Source organism: Zingiber officinale, chromosome 8B, assembly GCF_018446385.1.
Source record: "Zingiber officinale cultivar Zhangliang chromosome 8B, Zo_v1.1, whole genome shotgun sequence".
Taxonomy (NCBI): domain Eukaryota; kingdom Viridiplantae; phylum Streptophyta; class Magnoliopsida; order Zingiberales; family Zingiberaceae; genus Zingiber; species Zingiber officinale.
In genome coordinates this window covers 38442460-38460186 of record NC_056001.1, presented here as the reverse complement: position 1 = coordinate 38460186, position 17727 = coordinate 38442460, and the positions used below count along the sequence as shown (strand labels likewise).

The 17727-nt window shown below is 42.4% G+C and overlaps 1 long non-coding RNA gene across 2 annotated transcripts; it reads right to left on the bottom strand.

The window, feature by feature from the left end:
- Window positions 1-93: 93 nt before the first annotated feature.
- On the bottom strand, window positions 94-2454 carry LOC122016523. Of its 2 annotated transcripts, none has more exons than XR_006121137.1 (5): window positions 2403-2454; window positions 2247-2295; window positions 1815-1880; window positions 1135-1234; window positions 94-492 (listed from the first exon to the last, which is right to left on the bottom strand). It is a non-coding gene; the product is annotated as an uncharacterized LOC122016523 (long non-coding RNA). The 2 variants fall into 2 exon arrangements; XR_006121136.1 differs by having other exon boundaries at window positions 2247-2292; window positions 2403-2439.
- Window positions 2455-17727: the final 15273 nt, after the last annotated feature.

Genomic DNA, 17727 nt, shown 5'->3' with positions numbered 1-17727 from the left:
TTTTATTAGCAATATGACTGCCAACTTGAGGCTTGTTTATTGAGTGGGAGAGGGGAGGAAAAGAGTCTTCGATCTGTAATTTACCAATGCAAGTTAAGCAGCTGGTAAATGCCCCTTTATTTTCAATTAATGTTTACCTACTAATATCCCTAATCCAAGGGTACTTTGGGCAAATAAGCATTGTTTTCCACCCACCTCTCCTCTCTTCTCCTGCCAAGTAAACAGAACCCTGAGGGGTCTCAAGTTGTTTCATTAGAGTAGTGAACTTCTAGTTGATCCGCTTCTCCTGTTTGTTCTCGCCGGTAGAAGCTGCAATTCAAGTTAATCTTTCCCCAAGAACACCTTGTCGATAAGCTGTGGTATGGAACTAGCACCAAATCCCAATTGTACGCTTTAACAATACCAAGGCTGCATTTGTTTTAACTGTTCTAACTTCAGCTAAAACATTAACCATGAAGCCGCGGAAGCTTTGTAGATCTTCGTTAACCAACCCTGCCAAATGAGAATCGAACGAGACAGTCATTGAAACAGTTGAAAAATGGATCAATTGTAGAAAAAGAAATAAAGATGAAAAAAAATTGAAATAGCATCTCATTGACAAACAAAGAGCTGCAGAAATTTTACGAGAAACAGTTGCAAATGGGCATCGATTTATGCTTAGAGGATCGACTTGAAGACTAAAAACTTTTAGGAGATGCAGACAAATTTTAATAACTTTCTAAGATAGCAACGGGGGTGAAGAAAATAACAAGCAGTATAAGGTCATCATTTTTTCAAAAATGGAACCCACTTCACAACTCATTTCTTGTAAAAGCCAACGCCATCTGAAGTCGATTATATGATCGACTCTCAAAATGCAAATTAAACTCAACTGTATAAACAGCTATAAAATGTTATGCCATCAACAATCGGCTATGTTGCTTACTCAGTAAAGCATGTGAATCAGTGATTTCATCAAATAGCTTCGTTTGAATATGTATGACATGATCATGTAACTATATATCCAAAATTCATGCAGATCAATAGGATTATTTCAATCGGTTCATTTTACATGGGGATAAGTCTTTGGAAGCTAGATGAAGATTTTACATGAAACAGCAAAAAGAAGATCAAAATGGGGAATGATATTCTCACCTTTTTTCCTATTGAAAAGTTAAAACAACAGCAAACTATTCGAGTTGACGCAGAGGAGAGGATGAAATTATATCTGCTCGTCTGCTGCTCATTCTCTCCACTGATGTAATAATAGACAACTCAGAATAGTATGGATGCTGAACTCAATAAAAATAAAGACAACACAATTCTTGAAATTGGCCATTCTAAATGACAAAATATATGAAAACTCAAAAGACATGAGGAATGACAAAATGATATGCACCATCAAATAGAATAAGCAGTCATTTTAATCTTTACTGTTAAGAAGATTGAATCTCTCATGTTATTCCTGTACAAACTCTTATTACATCTGAAACTGGTATCATTGCAAAAGGTAAAACCTTGTCGATTACTTGCAGTTACTTGCTTAGCGATATAACAACTTGGTCGCACTTATTGATCATAACTTCAAATGCAATTTCGTGAAAAAATTATTCACTTGCTGGGAAAGAGACTTGTAGCATGGAAAAATGAAAAAACATGGTTACCTGTGAAATATAATGGTGCAAATGACTTCCTTTACTTAAAGTTAAACTTTATTTCGTGTTGAAAAAACTTTGTCGATATTTATTGATGAAATCAATCACTGACTAAGTCGAAGAATCTCTAGGACCTCATATTTCTCATATAGAGCAATGAAACAAAAGGAAGCAACATACTCTGTCTTCTCTATTACTGATTGTGTTTGCATTTCACTCCGTCAGATCTCCACTAATCCCGGTCAACTATTTCAAGAACAATGATATCGAATTAGATGGTCAATAATTCGATATTAATAAACCCTAAATCCTAATAAACATCAGAAATTGTAACCTCCGAATGCCTATTTGCAGCAAACCCTAGATCATAAAAACATGGTCTTGATTTATGTAGGACAAAAGTTCCCCTAGTTACGGTGAAAACATTTTCAATGGTGTATCACCAAAGCTACAAAAGTATTCATGGGGAACTAGCCACGGCCTGGACTCCAAATTAACGATCACAGGAATCGAAATAGAGAGCAAACAGGAAGTTAATGGAACTAAATCCGTTGGTTCTTCAGAAACAGAAAGATCGTTCTTTGGACCCAAAAAAAACACAGAAAAAGTCACCTTAGGACTGCTTCGATTTTGTAAAATTCTGCTTCCGGAATAAACTCTGCTGCAAACCAATCAAGAATAAGATCGCAAAAAGTATACATCTAAAAGATTCAAACTTTGTCGATCTGAAAAAAAAAAGGGGGAAAAAAATCGATATTTATTTTGTACCTGGGAGGGCTTTAAACCTAGTGCTGCAATGCCGATTGTTGGGAAAAATAGTCTGTCGTTGGAGTTATACGAGATATTAGTTGAATTTAAATATTCGAATTAAATTAATCTACAATTGAGATGATCTGAGCTGATAATCTTAGGCTGTCAGCCGGGACTGGTTTCTACCAGGTGATGAAGGCAGTCTGCACAGTGTTGACAGAGCGGGCTGATCGGCCGAGCAGCAGAGCATCACGAGCGAGCGCAGCCGATTAGAAAGACTGATCGAGCAGCACGATCGGGAGGCAGAAAGAGGTCGACTGGGCAGTAAGGTCGACCGGACAAAGTAGTCGTCCGATCAGAGAGACAGAGAGCCGACCATGCGAGTAGACAGACCTAGCAACAGGTCGGTCGGCGGACAGAGAGGCAGGTCGGATGAGCTGGTGTTAGTCGGGTGGACAGACAAGCAGGTCAGGCAAAACAGACCGGCCGAGCGAGAGGCAGATCGAGCGAGCAGACAGGTCTAGCGAGAGGCAGACCGGGCAGACAGATAGGTCTGACAAGGGGAGAGGTAGACCGGACGGACAAACAGGTCTGGCGAGAGGAGAGGCCAACTGGGAGAACTAACTGAGACCAATGACTAACGCATTTTCCTTGAAATATATTCGCCCCACTTTCGGCTGCGCTTCAAGACTTACTTGGGGCATTTGTTTCCCACGATACAACAGTTGACAGTGATTCCACCAAGCACTGGTGGGCACGACGAACTAAGTGGCACCCGATTGCTATCACGGGTACTCCGCCGAGCAGGAGTTGCACAACAGAGGAGGAGGGAACACTAGTGGAGAGTTACTGCTTTCTTTGCGTTTTTTCTGCCTGTGATCGCAGCTTCCTTATATAGGAGCTTAGATTAATGACAGCGTTAATGGTCGATTAATGACCATTACTCGTCGAGCAGTGAAACGTCGACCGTTTCACTCATTATCACTCGATCGTTTTGATTCTGCATTAATCTCGAATTTAATGCATTCATTACACAACAACAAAAAGTTTACATGATAAAATGTTGGTTGTTCCACTTGGGCAAATTTTGCCCCCACTGGCCCAACATTTGGCGCACGTAAGTCGTGCCCGCACACGAGTCAATATGGTTCAGTGCAAATCCGAGCCCTAGATTTGCACCCCCTGCGCACCCACGCGTGAGAGAGAACCTCTCCCCATGCATTTGTTCACATCCTTAATGCATATGAATCAATATAAATCAACCAACATGTCATGAAACTCCTAATGTGAAACTAAAATCTCATTCACAATGGAGTCTCTTTCCTCTTCCATCTCTTCTCCATTCACATCACTTATATCCAACAACGATGCATTAAAAATCGAAATGGAACTCCACGCCTACGTTCTCACATGGTTAAGAACTCCGATCTTGTACGAGGAGGAAGGATCGTCGCCGTCGTCGATGCCATCGCCTGAGCCAGAGATATCTCTCACCTTTCCGCCAATTTGGTATTTAGTAGAAATCCATGTAAAAGAATTTTGATTGTGCCAAGTAAATAAGTTTTGAAATTTTTACGAGCCAGATCCTATGCCCCCAAGATCCCTTGTCTCACTCATCCCCTCTAGTTCATCATCGGTCGTTAGTTCGATTAGAACTATCATGGTCGACTTTAGGCATAGGTCATTAAGGCCTATGCCTAGAGCCCCAATTTTTATTAGGGCCCATTATTTTTAATGTATTAAATATATTTTTATATATTTTCTTAAAAGATAATGAAAAAAATATGGCCCACATGATAAAAAATTACACAATCATATTCTCTAAAAATTTCTAAAAATTGAGGTTATTATTTTAATATTTTTATGTATATTTTTTTAAGAATAGGGTCACTTGATTAAATATTTACATTATCTCAATATATCAAAGTTTCAGATTTTGCAAAGATCTCATTAGGGTTTTAATGGATAGAGTTAGGACACTTTTTTTAACAAATTATTTTTTTTTAATTATGGATGTTATTTTATAAAATCTAATATATTCCTCTTCAATATCTCTCAATCATAGCTTACTCTGATTACATTTCTCATTTGTTGGTGATACTCTCTCCTTTGATCAATAAGAACATGAATTAGAAATTTTTTATCTCATCCATATAATACAAAATAAAAATGCTAGTTTTTTTAAGTTCCCCCTTTTCCCCTTTTTCAACTTTCTCTTTCTGATGATTGTTGCTTGATTAAATTCAAATGTGTCATCAAAATAAAAGATTTTATTATTTTTTAGCAATAACGAGTTAGATACCTTTACCATTTCACTTCCTTGATAGATATTAAGTTTAACTTTTATTTAAATATATTTACAGTAATAAATTATTCAATTTTCCATTTGTCTTCATTCTATCATTTACAATTGTTCTGGTTTAGGTAATGAAAAATATGATTTATTTTTTTTTCTTTCGCTTTGTGCTTAAAAAGGCTTTCATTTAGTTCTTGATAAATGTCGGTTTGATTTCATTGTGATCTTTATTTTCTAAGGATTGTATTCAGTTTTATCATTTTGTATATTATTTTTTATTTATTTGTATTTTGTGCTTCGATGATGATGAAATGAGCATGGGAGCATGATTTTTTTATATTGTTATCATATTTTATTGTTCTTATTTTCTCAATTTTGTTCCTTCTAGTAAAGGTTGTTCTCTCCATTTTTCATTTAAATACACTTATTTTTAGCTAAGTGAATTATAAAGTTATTATCTACTTGAAGTGCATTATTATATCAATAATAATACTCTGTTTAATACTTTCTCTGAATTAGATTATCAAAACTTGAATATAAAATTTAAATTAATAATTTTACATCTAAAAAATGAGAAAATTAAATTATATAAAAAAATATTTTTTTAAAATTAATATTTAATTTGTTAAAAAAAAATTAAACCATCATTTTCGATATAAATCTGAATGAAAAAAGGTGAGAAATATCTTTTTTTTTAAATAATGTCAAAGGCGTAAAAAAAAAATCGGCCTAGGGCCTCAAATAGACTTGAGCCGACCTTGAGAACTATACCCTGGAAGGAAGGTGAACCTAGAGGATCGCCGCAGGCCGATTCTAGAATCCGGTCAGATAAACGACAGAGGAAAATTTGCTCAAATCCGGTTGGATTTCGACGCCGATCGTACCGGTGGCGATCCCCCTGGGTTCACCTTCCCTCAAAGTATAGTTCTGATTGGGCAGACGACCAGAGCTGACTGCGATGGGCTGGAGGCAAGGCGGGCCCTGACTTTTAGGGGCTCTTGGCAAAAATAGAAAAGGGATCTTTATAGGGAAAATTTTTTTACTAGCATATAATTTGAATAGAGTTTAATAGAAAACTTGAGAATCAATATATTTCATTTAAAATATGATAAATTCCATATAAAATATATTTCTCAAGATTCTTTAAAAAGTGCAACACCATACAAAATATATTTCCTAAGTTTCTCTAAAAAGTACAATACCTATAAATACCAAAAAAATAAAATAAAATAATCATTGAAAAAATCTAGATTTTTAGCATTTTTAGAAGCAATCAAGTTTTTCTAACACCAGTCATTTACATTCAAATCATTATCATCATTTTCTCTCAATTCTTCGTGTTCATTCGTTGCATAATTATGATCATCATTTTCTTTCAATTCTTCCCACTCGTTGATTGCATGATCATTTAGGGGGTGTTTGGTTTAGGGGAATAGGAGTGGGGAATGGGAATGAGAATCATTGATTGTTATTGTTAATGTTTGAATTATAGGAATAGGAATGCAAATAAGGGAATGAATCCTTGAAATTGGGTAATAACGCATTCCCATGTACCTTCTCTTCAATGAGCCATTACCCTATTTTCATCAATCAAAATATTTCCTTATTCCAAAAATACCCTTGACCTAAAACTAAAATTTTCTCCCTTAATACCAAATATCAAAATATATATATTTATTTTTTCTTTCATATCACTTCTCTCTCCTTGTTCTCTCTCATCATATTTTCTCTCTCATCATTTTATCACACACTTTCTCTCTCCTTAATCTCTCCTATCACACTCTCTTTCCTCTTTTTTTCTCATTACACTTTCTCTCTCCTCAATCTTCCATCGCACTCTCTTCCTTCTTTTTCTCTCATCATACTTTCTCTCTCCTCAATCTCTCCCATCACACTATCTTTTCTCTTTTTTTCTTATCACACTTTCGCTCTCATCACACTTTCGCTCTCCTCAATCTCTCTTGTCACATTCCTTCTTTTTTTTCCTCAACACATTTTCTCTCTTATCATACTTTCTCTTTCCTCAATCTCTCCCATCACACTCACTGCTCTCTTTTTTTCTCATCACACTTTCTCTCTCATCATACTTGCCACCGAGCTACCGTGATTTACCTCCCTCGTGATGACCCTGGGCAGGGTGCGGCGGGGGCCCTGAGGGCGAGGGTTTCGCCTTTTGCCACACTCTCTCCCCTCATTTTTCTCATTATATTTTCTCTCTCTTCATCCTCTCCCATCATACTTTCTCTCACATCATATTTTTTCTCTCATCTTCTCTCATCATGATCTCTTCTATCACACTCTCTTTTCTCATTTTCTCTCATCATATTTTCTCTCTCTTCATTCTTTCTCAACACACTTTCTCTCTCATCAGACTTTCTTCCTCATCATATTTTTCTCTCACATTCATCTTTCTCTCACATTTAATTTTTTCTCTTATATTCCTTTAAGGATAAAAAAGGAAATTTTAATTTATTCCGATAGAAAATATGCAACTAACCAAACATTGCTTTTAAGAGTGATATTCATGCTCATACTCATTCCCATTCCACAATACAATGATTCCTATTCCGATTCCTATTCCTAGGAAAGAACCAAACGCCCCCTTAGTTCTTCTTGATTACTCGATTGTTGTTCATTTGTTGTATGATCATTTAGTTCTTCTTGACTTTCTTCTTATAACTCATCAACTTAATATTCAATTGAAGAGTCAGCTTTAAAAAACTTACGAAGAACACCTTTGTGAGTTTTAATAATCCATTCCACTCCTTTTTTTTCTGACTTTCAAATTGATATTTCTTTGGAAAAATGTTTGTACTACGAAGTTCAAATGTAAAAATAAAATACACAAAACTAGCAATGAAGCTAACAATGAAACAAATACAAACATTGAAAATAATAGTGAAAGAGCAATAAAATCCGATTTGTGCTTGAAGCAATCGATATAATCTACTCTATAATGATTAAAATTGGGATAATATATTTTAACTCTTTTAAATCTGCAAGAAAAATTATAAAATATTGGACTCTAATATAATATTAAAAATTAATATTGAATATTGATAATAATAAAAAATATAGATAAATAGGTAACTTATATTATAAGTTTATATATTGATGAAACTAAAATTTCAATTAGAGAATTTTTTTTTTTAATTTAATTAGAAGAGATTCAAAAAAGAAAGGAGGAAATTAGAGTTTATGATTCAAACTAACGAATTATTGAAGAAAGAGTTGTGCAAGGAATAAAATTTTGAAAAGGAAAAAAGGATTGTTTCCATTCCTAAAATATTTTTTTTGCCTTTATTAAAATAATCCAATAATATATATATGTTTCGACCTTTAATAAAATAATCCAATAAAATATATTTTTTGGGACCATTATTAAAATAATCTAACAAATATATATATATATATATATTTGGATCTTTATTAAAATAATCTAATAAAATATATTTTTTTAGATTTTATTAAAGCAATCTAATTATATATAATATATATTATATATGCATATCAAATTCGAGACCCTTAAAAATCGAGAGTCCTAGGCCATAGCTCCCAGTGACATACTCAAAGTTGACCTTGACTAAAGACAACAAGTAAGATACAGAGACAAAGGATCCGATCTCGATGATAATTTGACTCGAACCGAGAATTTTTTGGATAAAAAGTTTGATTTTGAAACTTGATTTAAAATAACAAAAAAAATATTTTAATATTAAATAATCATTAAAATCATAAAATTCTTGGTGATACATATTTTTTTTGGTTTTAATCGTTAAAATAATAACATGGTGACATATAGATAAATTTTAAAATAATTAAATTCAAAATTATAAGTCAAAAGATTTCACTTTTATAATTGCACCCCTAATGACTTTCCTTTTTCAAAAAATATCTTAAATTGATAAATTTGCACATACTATTTTGTCCAACAAAATGATGATATATACTGTGAGTTAACTCTAATGACATAATATCATGTATTTACTATGTCATTCTCGTTGTTAATGCTAAGTAAATTATGAAGGGAAAGGGGCATTTTGACAATTCTAGGTGTTGCTTACAAAACAAGAAGTTCTAATGGTCAACGAAATTTTTCAAAAAAATAAAATCTATAACATGTGATCATCAGTTAAAAGTTGCTGTAAGAGTCGTTCCACAATATCGCTTTTCCATAATTACCCTTCATTTTCAAGCATTACCATTGTGGCAAAGCTAAAGTTCGATGAGAGAAGGAATAAAGAACCATCCGTTAACGATAGGCTTATAGAGTTACAATCGGAATCCCAAAGCTCTTTTTCCATCTCCTCCATTCCTTTCCTCTTTGCGCCTCTGGAACTATTGATCCGGTGACTAGAATCAGGGGCTCATAGAAAAAAGGGTCAATGACACGGGAGAATCAAAGGTCTGGCCGAGTAGGGAGGAAGTCTCCTGGCCGACCGGCCTTAGTAGACCCCGAGCCAGTACGAAGACAGCTCGACCTCGGGTTGAGCTTCCGACGCTCACAAACTCCTTTATGGAGGAACCGCTATGCCGAGTAGCTAAGCTGCTCGGCCGAACTACAGAACCACTAGTCGGTGCCCCATCCGAGCATGTGACCGAGCAGTCGTCTCGCCCGGTCTGAGGTGCGTGTATACCCGGGCGCCCTGGAGGTCGAGCGATCAGCCCGACCGACCCAACTAGAGACAAAGGGCTTAGAAGAGGACAAAAGGGACAGCTAGTGATATCATTCTCGAGACGTTTGCCGCCGACAAGCAGCATGGTCGGCGGCTGGGCCGTACCAAGGATCGTACGGAGGAAGTTTCCGCTGCCATGACAGAGATATGCTTGGATAATTGCGATATGGTGTTAGGCATACTTTTCTGACACAATCATTCCAAGGTATGCTTTGAGGAACGTGCACACCTTGGGAAGCGTGCACGCGCCTCTCCGAGGTCCTATATAAAGACCCTCGGACTTCGACAGAGGTATGATTTTTCTCCCCATCTACTGTAGTCACAGACTCTATTCTGCCGCTGTTTATTCTCGCCATCGCTTAACTTGAGCGTCAGAGGGTCGTCGTCGGGAACCCCTTCCCGGCCCGACTTTGGTGCAGGTTCATCGGAGGCTTACGTCGCTGCGAAGATCACCTGGGAGCAGCAGAGAGCGCCACGTCCCCAGTTTCCATCGACTCAGTGCACGGACAGGATCAAATTGGCGCCGTCTGTGGGAACGCACCTGAATCCGAGCCGAGAAGATGGAAGAAGTTGGACGTCAACTCATGGTAACGCTCTCTCTCGAGGAGCTAGAGGCACTCATTCAGGCACGAGCCGCAAAGATGGTGGAGCAACAGTAGAAGGCCCAAGCCGAGGGAATAGCGCAGCAGGCCGCCTCGATTTCTGGAGGCCGAGCGACAATGGAGGACCGACCAGAGCAATATTCTACCTGGGCTCAGAACAAGGGGCAGACCGGCACACCAGGAGACGCGCCAGCCGCCCCTATCCCATTCCATCGGGCATTGTTCCAGACTCCGTCAGAGTTGGCCCTAGCCAACCAAGGATCGTCCGATGAAGCACCCGTGTGGGACGCCAGAAAGGGGAAACCGTCGCGCGGAGAGTCATCCCCCGAGCGGGTCAATCGCCAGTTCTCTGAGGCGATCTTGCAAGACCCTCTCCCAAAGCATTACGCTCAAATATCGATCGGGGAGTATAGTGGTGTAACGGATCCGGACGACCATCTCGATAAGTTCGATAATGCTGCCACTTTTCATCAATATACCGACGGAGTCAAATGCAGAGTCTTCCTCACTACATTGTCCAGTTCGGCTCAACCCTGGTTCCGGAGGTTGCCGAACAAATCCATTAAGAGCTTCAGAGATTTTCGAACGGCATTCCTCCATCACTTTGCCAGCAGCCGACGCTATCAGAAGACTAGTGTCAGCCTCTTTTCCATGAAGCAAGGGCCAAGAGAAACTCTCCGAACCTACATCCAGCGCTTCAACCAAGTAGCTATGGACATCCCCTCGGTCTCGTCTGAGACAATGATGCATGCTTTTACACAAGGCTTAGTCGACGAGGACTTTTTTCACTCGCTCATCAGGAAGCCGCCTCGCGACTACGACCACATCTTGAGGCGGCCCGGAAGAAGGAAGCGTCGGGCGAGCCCCCAGCCCAAATCGAACGGAGAACACACATCAACCAGCAACCGCCAAAAGGACCGCGTGCCAAGGGGATGAGGCCACCTCAAGATTCCAGGTCACCAGCCGTTCAGCACATTGCGACCGAGCGGCCTCGACAAAAAGGCAAGGTATGGACGTCCATGTTTTGCAAAATCCATCAATCAGCCACCCATAACACTCGGGATTGTCGGAGTCTTCCCCCGGTCAGCCAACCTGAGCCGAGGATCTATAGTCGTTGGTTGCCTTCACCGGACAGGCGAGCTCATCATCAGCACGCCGAGCGGAGGATAGTTAGGCGTTCACCCGAGCAGCATCACCATCAGCAGCAACAGCACCAGCCAGTGGCGTAGCCAGAATTTACAATCAGCGGGGGCGAATTCAAGCTAACCATGGCACGCTGTTGAGGTCATGCCTGATCTCGCCACCTCGCTGCAAGGCCGTAGCCCAGGCAAAGCCTCACAGCGAGGTCGCAGCCAAAGCGAGATCTCTCCCTGTGACGCCGCTGCCAAGCTATCGCTAAGAGAGGAGAGGGAAGGGGAGAAGATCGAGCATACCGATGGGATGATGCATACTGGTGCTAGAGATCGAAGAGGAGAGGAGAGGAACGTGCTAGAGATTGGAGAGGTGGTCGATCAGAGAGGAAGATTTTAGGGCGCTGGGAAGAAAAATCGAGAATAAAAATCTTAATTAGAAAATTAATTAATGATGGAAACTTAATTCAATCACTAAAATAGCAACGGAAACTTAGTTTGTTGCTAAATTAGTGACCATAATTTATTTCGATTTCTAATTAGTGACGGAAATTAAATTTCATCGCTAATTGTGAGTTTTCTTGTAGTGAATTATATGATGAGTTGCAATAAATGATATGATTTAATTGATCAAATTTTTGAAGGCTCGCCAATGAAATTAATCGCCTTCATATAACAAATCAAACAATGCTTGACTAGCAAACAAAAATATAAATATATGAAAAAATAACATTATATGTTTTTCCAACATTTAAATTCGTAATCGAAAGAAATAAAGCAAGAAAACTTTACCTTAATCAAAAAGCGTTTGCTGTGGAGTATCGGCGAAGCGACGATGACAATGCTAGCAGCAAACGATATCAGTGCTAGTGATAGCGGCGTTCAGTGATAACAACATGGACGACAACGACATCAATGTGCGGCGGAGGATTTTGAGGGTAAAATTAGGATTAGGGAAAGGAAAAGAATAATAAGGGGATTATAAGAGGAAGACGACCACAGGAGTGAAAAAAGGAAAGGGGATTAGAAGGAAGAAGAAAATACGAGAAGGGAGAGGGGAAAAAGTACATGCAATGGGAGAGAAAAAAATATCGAGAGAAAGAAAAAAGTTAGCTGAGAGAAGAAAAAAAAGGTTTGGGTTCTCTTATTTGTTTTAATTGAACAATTTGTAAAAAAAATAATCTTGATATTTTTAGAATTTATAATTAAATTATTTTTAAATAATTTCATTGTATTAATTTTTTCCCTAAATTTCAGGGGGGGCGGCCGCACCCCCCTTGGCCCTATGTAGTTACGCCCTTGGCACCAGCCAAGGGCCAACCCTCGAGTCTCCCACGAGCAAACCAGACCATCCGCTCGGGAGGAAGAAAATAAAAGTAATTCCACTCGGGGGGGGAAATCAACATCATCGTTGGTGGGCCAACCAATGGTGACTCCAACCGAGCCCGCAAGTCGTATGTCCGACGACTGGAAATACATGTTGTAGGATGCAACAAAGAGAAGGCGAGCGGGCCGGCGATCAGCTTTGGTCCCGGCGACCTCGAGGGAATCAAAGTGCTGCACGGTGACGCCCTCATCATCCGAGCGATAATAGCAAACTACACTATTCATCGCATCTTTATTGACACAGAGAGTTTGGTTAACATAATCTTCAAGAAGGCGTTCGACCAGCTCCAAATCGACAGGGCGGAGCTACTACCGATGACCACGCCCTTATTCGGATTCACGAGGAATGAGGTTCAGCCAGTCGGTCAGATTAAGTTGGCCATTTCGCTCGGGAAAGAGCCACTCAGAAGGACGCGGACTGCTAACTTCATCGTTGTGGACGCTCCCTCTGCGTACAATGTCATTTTGGGCCGACCAGCTCTCAACGAGTTTCGGGCAGTTGTCTCAACTTTCCACCAGAAGATCAAATTCCCCGTGGAAGACCAAATGGGAGAAGTTAAAGGCGATCAGTTGGCAGCGTGGCGTTGCTATGTAGAGATGGTGCGAGCAGAGACGAGATCCGCTCGGAAGGCTCCCCGTATCGAGGTAAATACTATAGCCGAGAAGCCGCCTACTTTTGTTTATGAAGAAAAGGAGGAGGTACAGATTAATCCAGCTCGACCAGAGGCCACGACATTCATAGCCTCCGACCTGGAGGCAAGCCAGAAGGAGGAGCTGACCAGATGTCTCCAACAAAACCACGATGTCTTCGCGTGGTCGACGCACGAGTTGCCAGGAATCTCGCCGAGCATCGCGCAGCACGAGCTACATGTCTGGCCCGACGCTCGCCCCGTCAAGCAGAGGAAGATGGGCTATAGTGCCGAGCAGAACGCCATAATACAGGCGGAAGTCGAGAAGCTTCTAGAGGTCGGCCACATACGCGAGGTGTAGTTCCCAAGCTGGCTCGCAAATGTTGTGCTAGTCTCCAAGCCCGGCAACAAATGGAGAGTCTGCATCGACTTCCGTAACCTGAACAAGGCATGTCCGAAGGATTTTTACCCACTGCCCCGGATTGACCAAATGGTGGATTCGACCGCCGGGTGCGAACTGATATGCATGCTGGATGCATATCAGGGTTATCACCAGGTGCCACTTGCCCAGGAGGATCAAGAGAAAGTCAGTTTCATCACAGCGGATGACACTTATTGCTACAACGTTATGCCGTTCGGACTAAAGAACGCAGGGGCTACGTACCAGTGACTCATGAACAGGGTGTTCCGGAAGCAGATCGGGCGAAACCTAGAGGTATATGTTAATGATATACTCATTAAATTATTCCGAACGACCGACCTCTGTGCAGATATAGAGAAAACTTTGACACTACGGGCGTACGGGATCAAGTTGAACCCGCAGAAGTGCCTGTTCGAAGCAAAAAGTGGTCGTTTCCTAGGCTACATAGTCACCAAGAGAGGCATTGAGGCCAACCCTAGCAAGGTCAAAGTGCTACAGGATATGCCGCCGTCCAGAAACTTGAAGGAAGTCCAGCGCCTTACGGGCCGCATAACAGCGTTATCCCGGTTCATCTCCCGGACGGCCGATCGGAGCATGCCCTTCTTCAAGATCCTGCGTCGGGCAACCAAATTCCAATGGGACGAGGAGTGTGATCGAGTGTTCGAAGAATTGAAGACTTACCTCAACTCATTACCTGTATTAGCTAAGCCATCTGTTGGCGAGCCTCTCCGCATTTATTTGTCTTCAACCGAGCACGCGGTCAGTTCAGCGCTAGTCCGGCCGAACGGCGAAGAACAGCCGGTGTATTTCCTTAGTCACATTCTAAAGAATGCTGAGTCACGCTACACTGGTCTTGAGAAGCTTGCCTTCACACTTGTTCTTGCCGCTCGAAGGCTCCGACCCTATTTCCTGGGGCATACGATTATCGTCATGACGAATAGCCCCTTAAGCCGAGTTCTACTGAACCCTGAGGCGTCCAGGCGGCTGATCAAATGGACCACAGAGCTTAGCGAGTTTGACATACAATATCAACCCCGAACGATAATCAAGGCACAGTCGTTGGCAGACTTCATCACTGAGGTACAAAATCTCGAGCCCGAAGTCACCTGGAAGGTGTATGTAGATGGATCGTCCACTCGGCAGAGAAGTGGAGTAGGCGTGCTGCTGGTCTCCCCCACGGAGAACGGATGCACCTATCCGTACGACTGGACTACAAAGCAACCAACAATGAAGCGAAGTATGAGGCACTTATAGCAGGTCTGCAAGCTGCTCGGCATGTGGGAGCTAGCAATGTTTTAATTCATTCAGACTCACAGTTGGCCGCTCAGCAACTTTCGGGAGCATTTGAGATAAGCAACGTTAGGCTAAAGCTTTATGCGGAAGCCTTCGCCAAACTAAGAGCCGATTTTCGAGAGGTGGTGGTACAGAAGATCCCCCACGCGGCCAATCAGGATGCAGATGAACTGGCTAAGCTGGCCAGTTCGATATCACAAATCGTCATTTAGCAGCCAGTCGAGCAGGTGTCCCTGGTCGCCCACATCGATCGGATGGAGGGACTCACATTCCCAAACGACTGGCGAACGACTATAACCGAGTTTCTGAAGTCCGGAACAACGCCGTCCGATCGATCGGAGGCACATCTGCTCAGAAGAAGAGCTGTTCGGTTCGTCCTCATTGGCGACCAGCTCTACAAAAAGGCGTTCTCCAGGCCTCTGCTTATATGCGTTGGCCCGGAGGATGTGGACTACATTTTGCAAGAAGTACACCAAGGCTCATGTGGCGGGCATCCGAGCGGTCGTTCATTGGCAAGGAAGATTCTTTTGGCCGGCTATTTTTAGCCGACTTTACAAGAGGACGCCGCCCGGACAGTTGCCACATGCTTATCCTGCCAACGATACCACAGTTTCTCACATCGTCCCGCGGAAGAATTTAAAACTTCCACAGTGTCTTGCCCATTCGATCAATGGGGCATGGACATTGTGGGACCATTTCCAATGGCAATCGGACAGCGAAAGTTCTTGCTAGTAGCAGTGAACTATTTTTCCAAGTGGATTGAAGCCGAGCCACTAGCTAAAATAACCGAGGAAATGGTCAAGAAATTTATATGGCAGCATATCATTTGTCGGTTCGGTATCCCGCGGCGGCTCATCTCCGATAATGGGAGGCAGTTCTCGGGTCAGCAGCTCAAGGAATGGTGCGAGGGGTACGACATTCAGCAAGTCTTCACCTCTGTAGCATATCTCCAAAGTAACGGGCAAGCCGAAGTCACCAATCGAGAGATCTTACAAGTTCTCCGGGCTCGGCTCGACCATGAAGGTGGCAGTTGGGTAGACGAGCTACCCGGGGTATTATGGGCGCTCCGAACGACGCCCAAGGAGGGAACAGGAGCGACCCCCTTTCACCTGGTGTGCGGTGGAGAAGCCATCGTCCCGGTAGAAGTCGGGATAGAATCCGACCGGATCAAAGTCTACGACGAGAACAATGTTGAGCGGAGGCATTTGGAGCCAGACTTGGTGGACGAGACATGAGCCAAAGTCGTCGTTCGATTGATGGCGTATCGGCAGAGGATGGAGCAAAACTACAACAGACGAGTAATTCCCAGATCTTTTCATGTCGGTGATCTCGTCTGGAAGAAAGTCAAGTCGGTTGGCGACGTGACCAAGCTGGGAGCTCTTTGGGCCGGGCCGTTCAAGATTGTAGAAAAGCTCCGTTCGGGCGCCTATTACCTCGAGGATGAAGATGGACGGAAGTTAGAGCGACCGTGGAGCGCAAATCACCTCCAGCCGTACCGAGCTGGGTGAAAGGTGTGTCATTGTAACTCATAATGTTCAATCCTGTTGTATCTTTTGACCGCAGGAGTAAAATCAAAGGAACAATTTATGCCGAATGAAGACCGTCGAGCGGCGACGTTAAATCTCAGAGTCGAACCGGCGACTATAAAAACCCCGGATTGAAGACCGTCGAGCGGCGACGTTAAATCCCAGAGTCGGACCGGCGACTATAAAAACCCCGGCTTGAAGACCGTCGAGCGGCGACATTAAATCCCAGAGTCAAACCGGCGACTATAAAAACCCCGGCTTGAAGACCGTCGAGCGGCGACGTTAAATCCCAGAGACAGATCGGCGACTATAAAAATCCCAGCTTGAAGATCGTCGAGCGGCGACGTTAAATCCCAGAGTCGAACCGGTGACTATAAAATCCCCGGCTTGAAGACCGTCGAGCGACGACGTTAAATCCCAGAGTCGAACCGGCGACTATAAAAACCCCGGATTGAAGACCGTCGAGCGGCGACATTAAATCCCATAGTCGAACCGACGACTATAAAAACCCCGGCTTGAAAACCGTCGAGCGACGACGTTAAATCCCAGAGTCAAACCGGTGACTATAAAAATCCCGGCTTGAAGACCGTCGAGCGGCGACGTTAAATCCCAGAGTCGAACCGGCGACTATAAAAACCCCGGCTTGAAGACCGTCGAGCGGCAACGTTAAATCTCAGAGTCAGATCGGCGACTATAAAAACCCCGGCTTGAAGACCGTCGAGCGGCGACGTTAAATCCCAGAGTCGAATCAGTGACTATAAAAACCCCGACTTGAAGACCGTCGAGCGGCGACGTTAAATCCCAGAGTCGAACCAGCGACTATAAAAACCCTGGCTTGAAAACAGTCGAGCGGCGACGTTAAATCCCAGAGTCGAACCGACGACTATAAAAACCCTGGCTTGAAGACTGTTGAACGGCGACGTTAAATCCCAGAGTCAGACCGGCGATTATAAAAACCCCGGCTTGAAGACCGTCGAGCGGCGACGTTAAATCCCAGAGTCGAATCGGCGACTATAAAAACCCCGGCTTGAAGACCGTCGAGCGGCGACATTAAATCCAGAGTCGGACCGGCGACTATAAAAGCCCCGACTTGAAGACCGTCGAGCGGCGACGTTAAATCCCAGAGTCGAACCGGCGACTATAAAAACCCCGGCTTGAAAACCATCGAGCGACGACGTTAAATCCCATAGTCGAATCGGCGACTATAAAAACCCCGGCTTGAAGACCGTCGAGCGACGACGTTAAATCCCAGAGTCGAACCGGCGACTATAAAAATCCCGGCTTGAAAATCGTCGAGCGGCGACGTTAAATCCCAGAGTCGAACCGGCGACTATAAAAACCCCAGCTTGAAGACCGTTGAGCAACAACGTTAAATCTCAGAGTC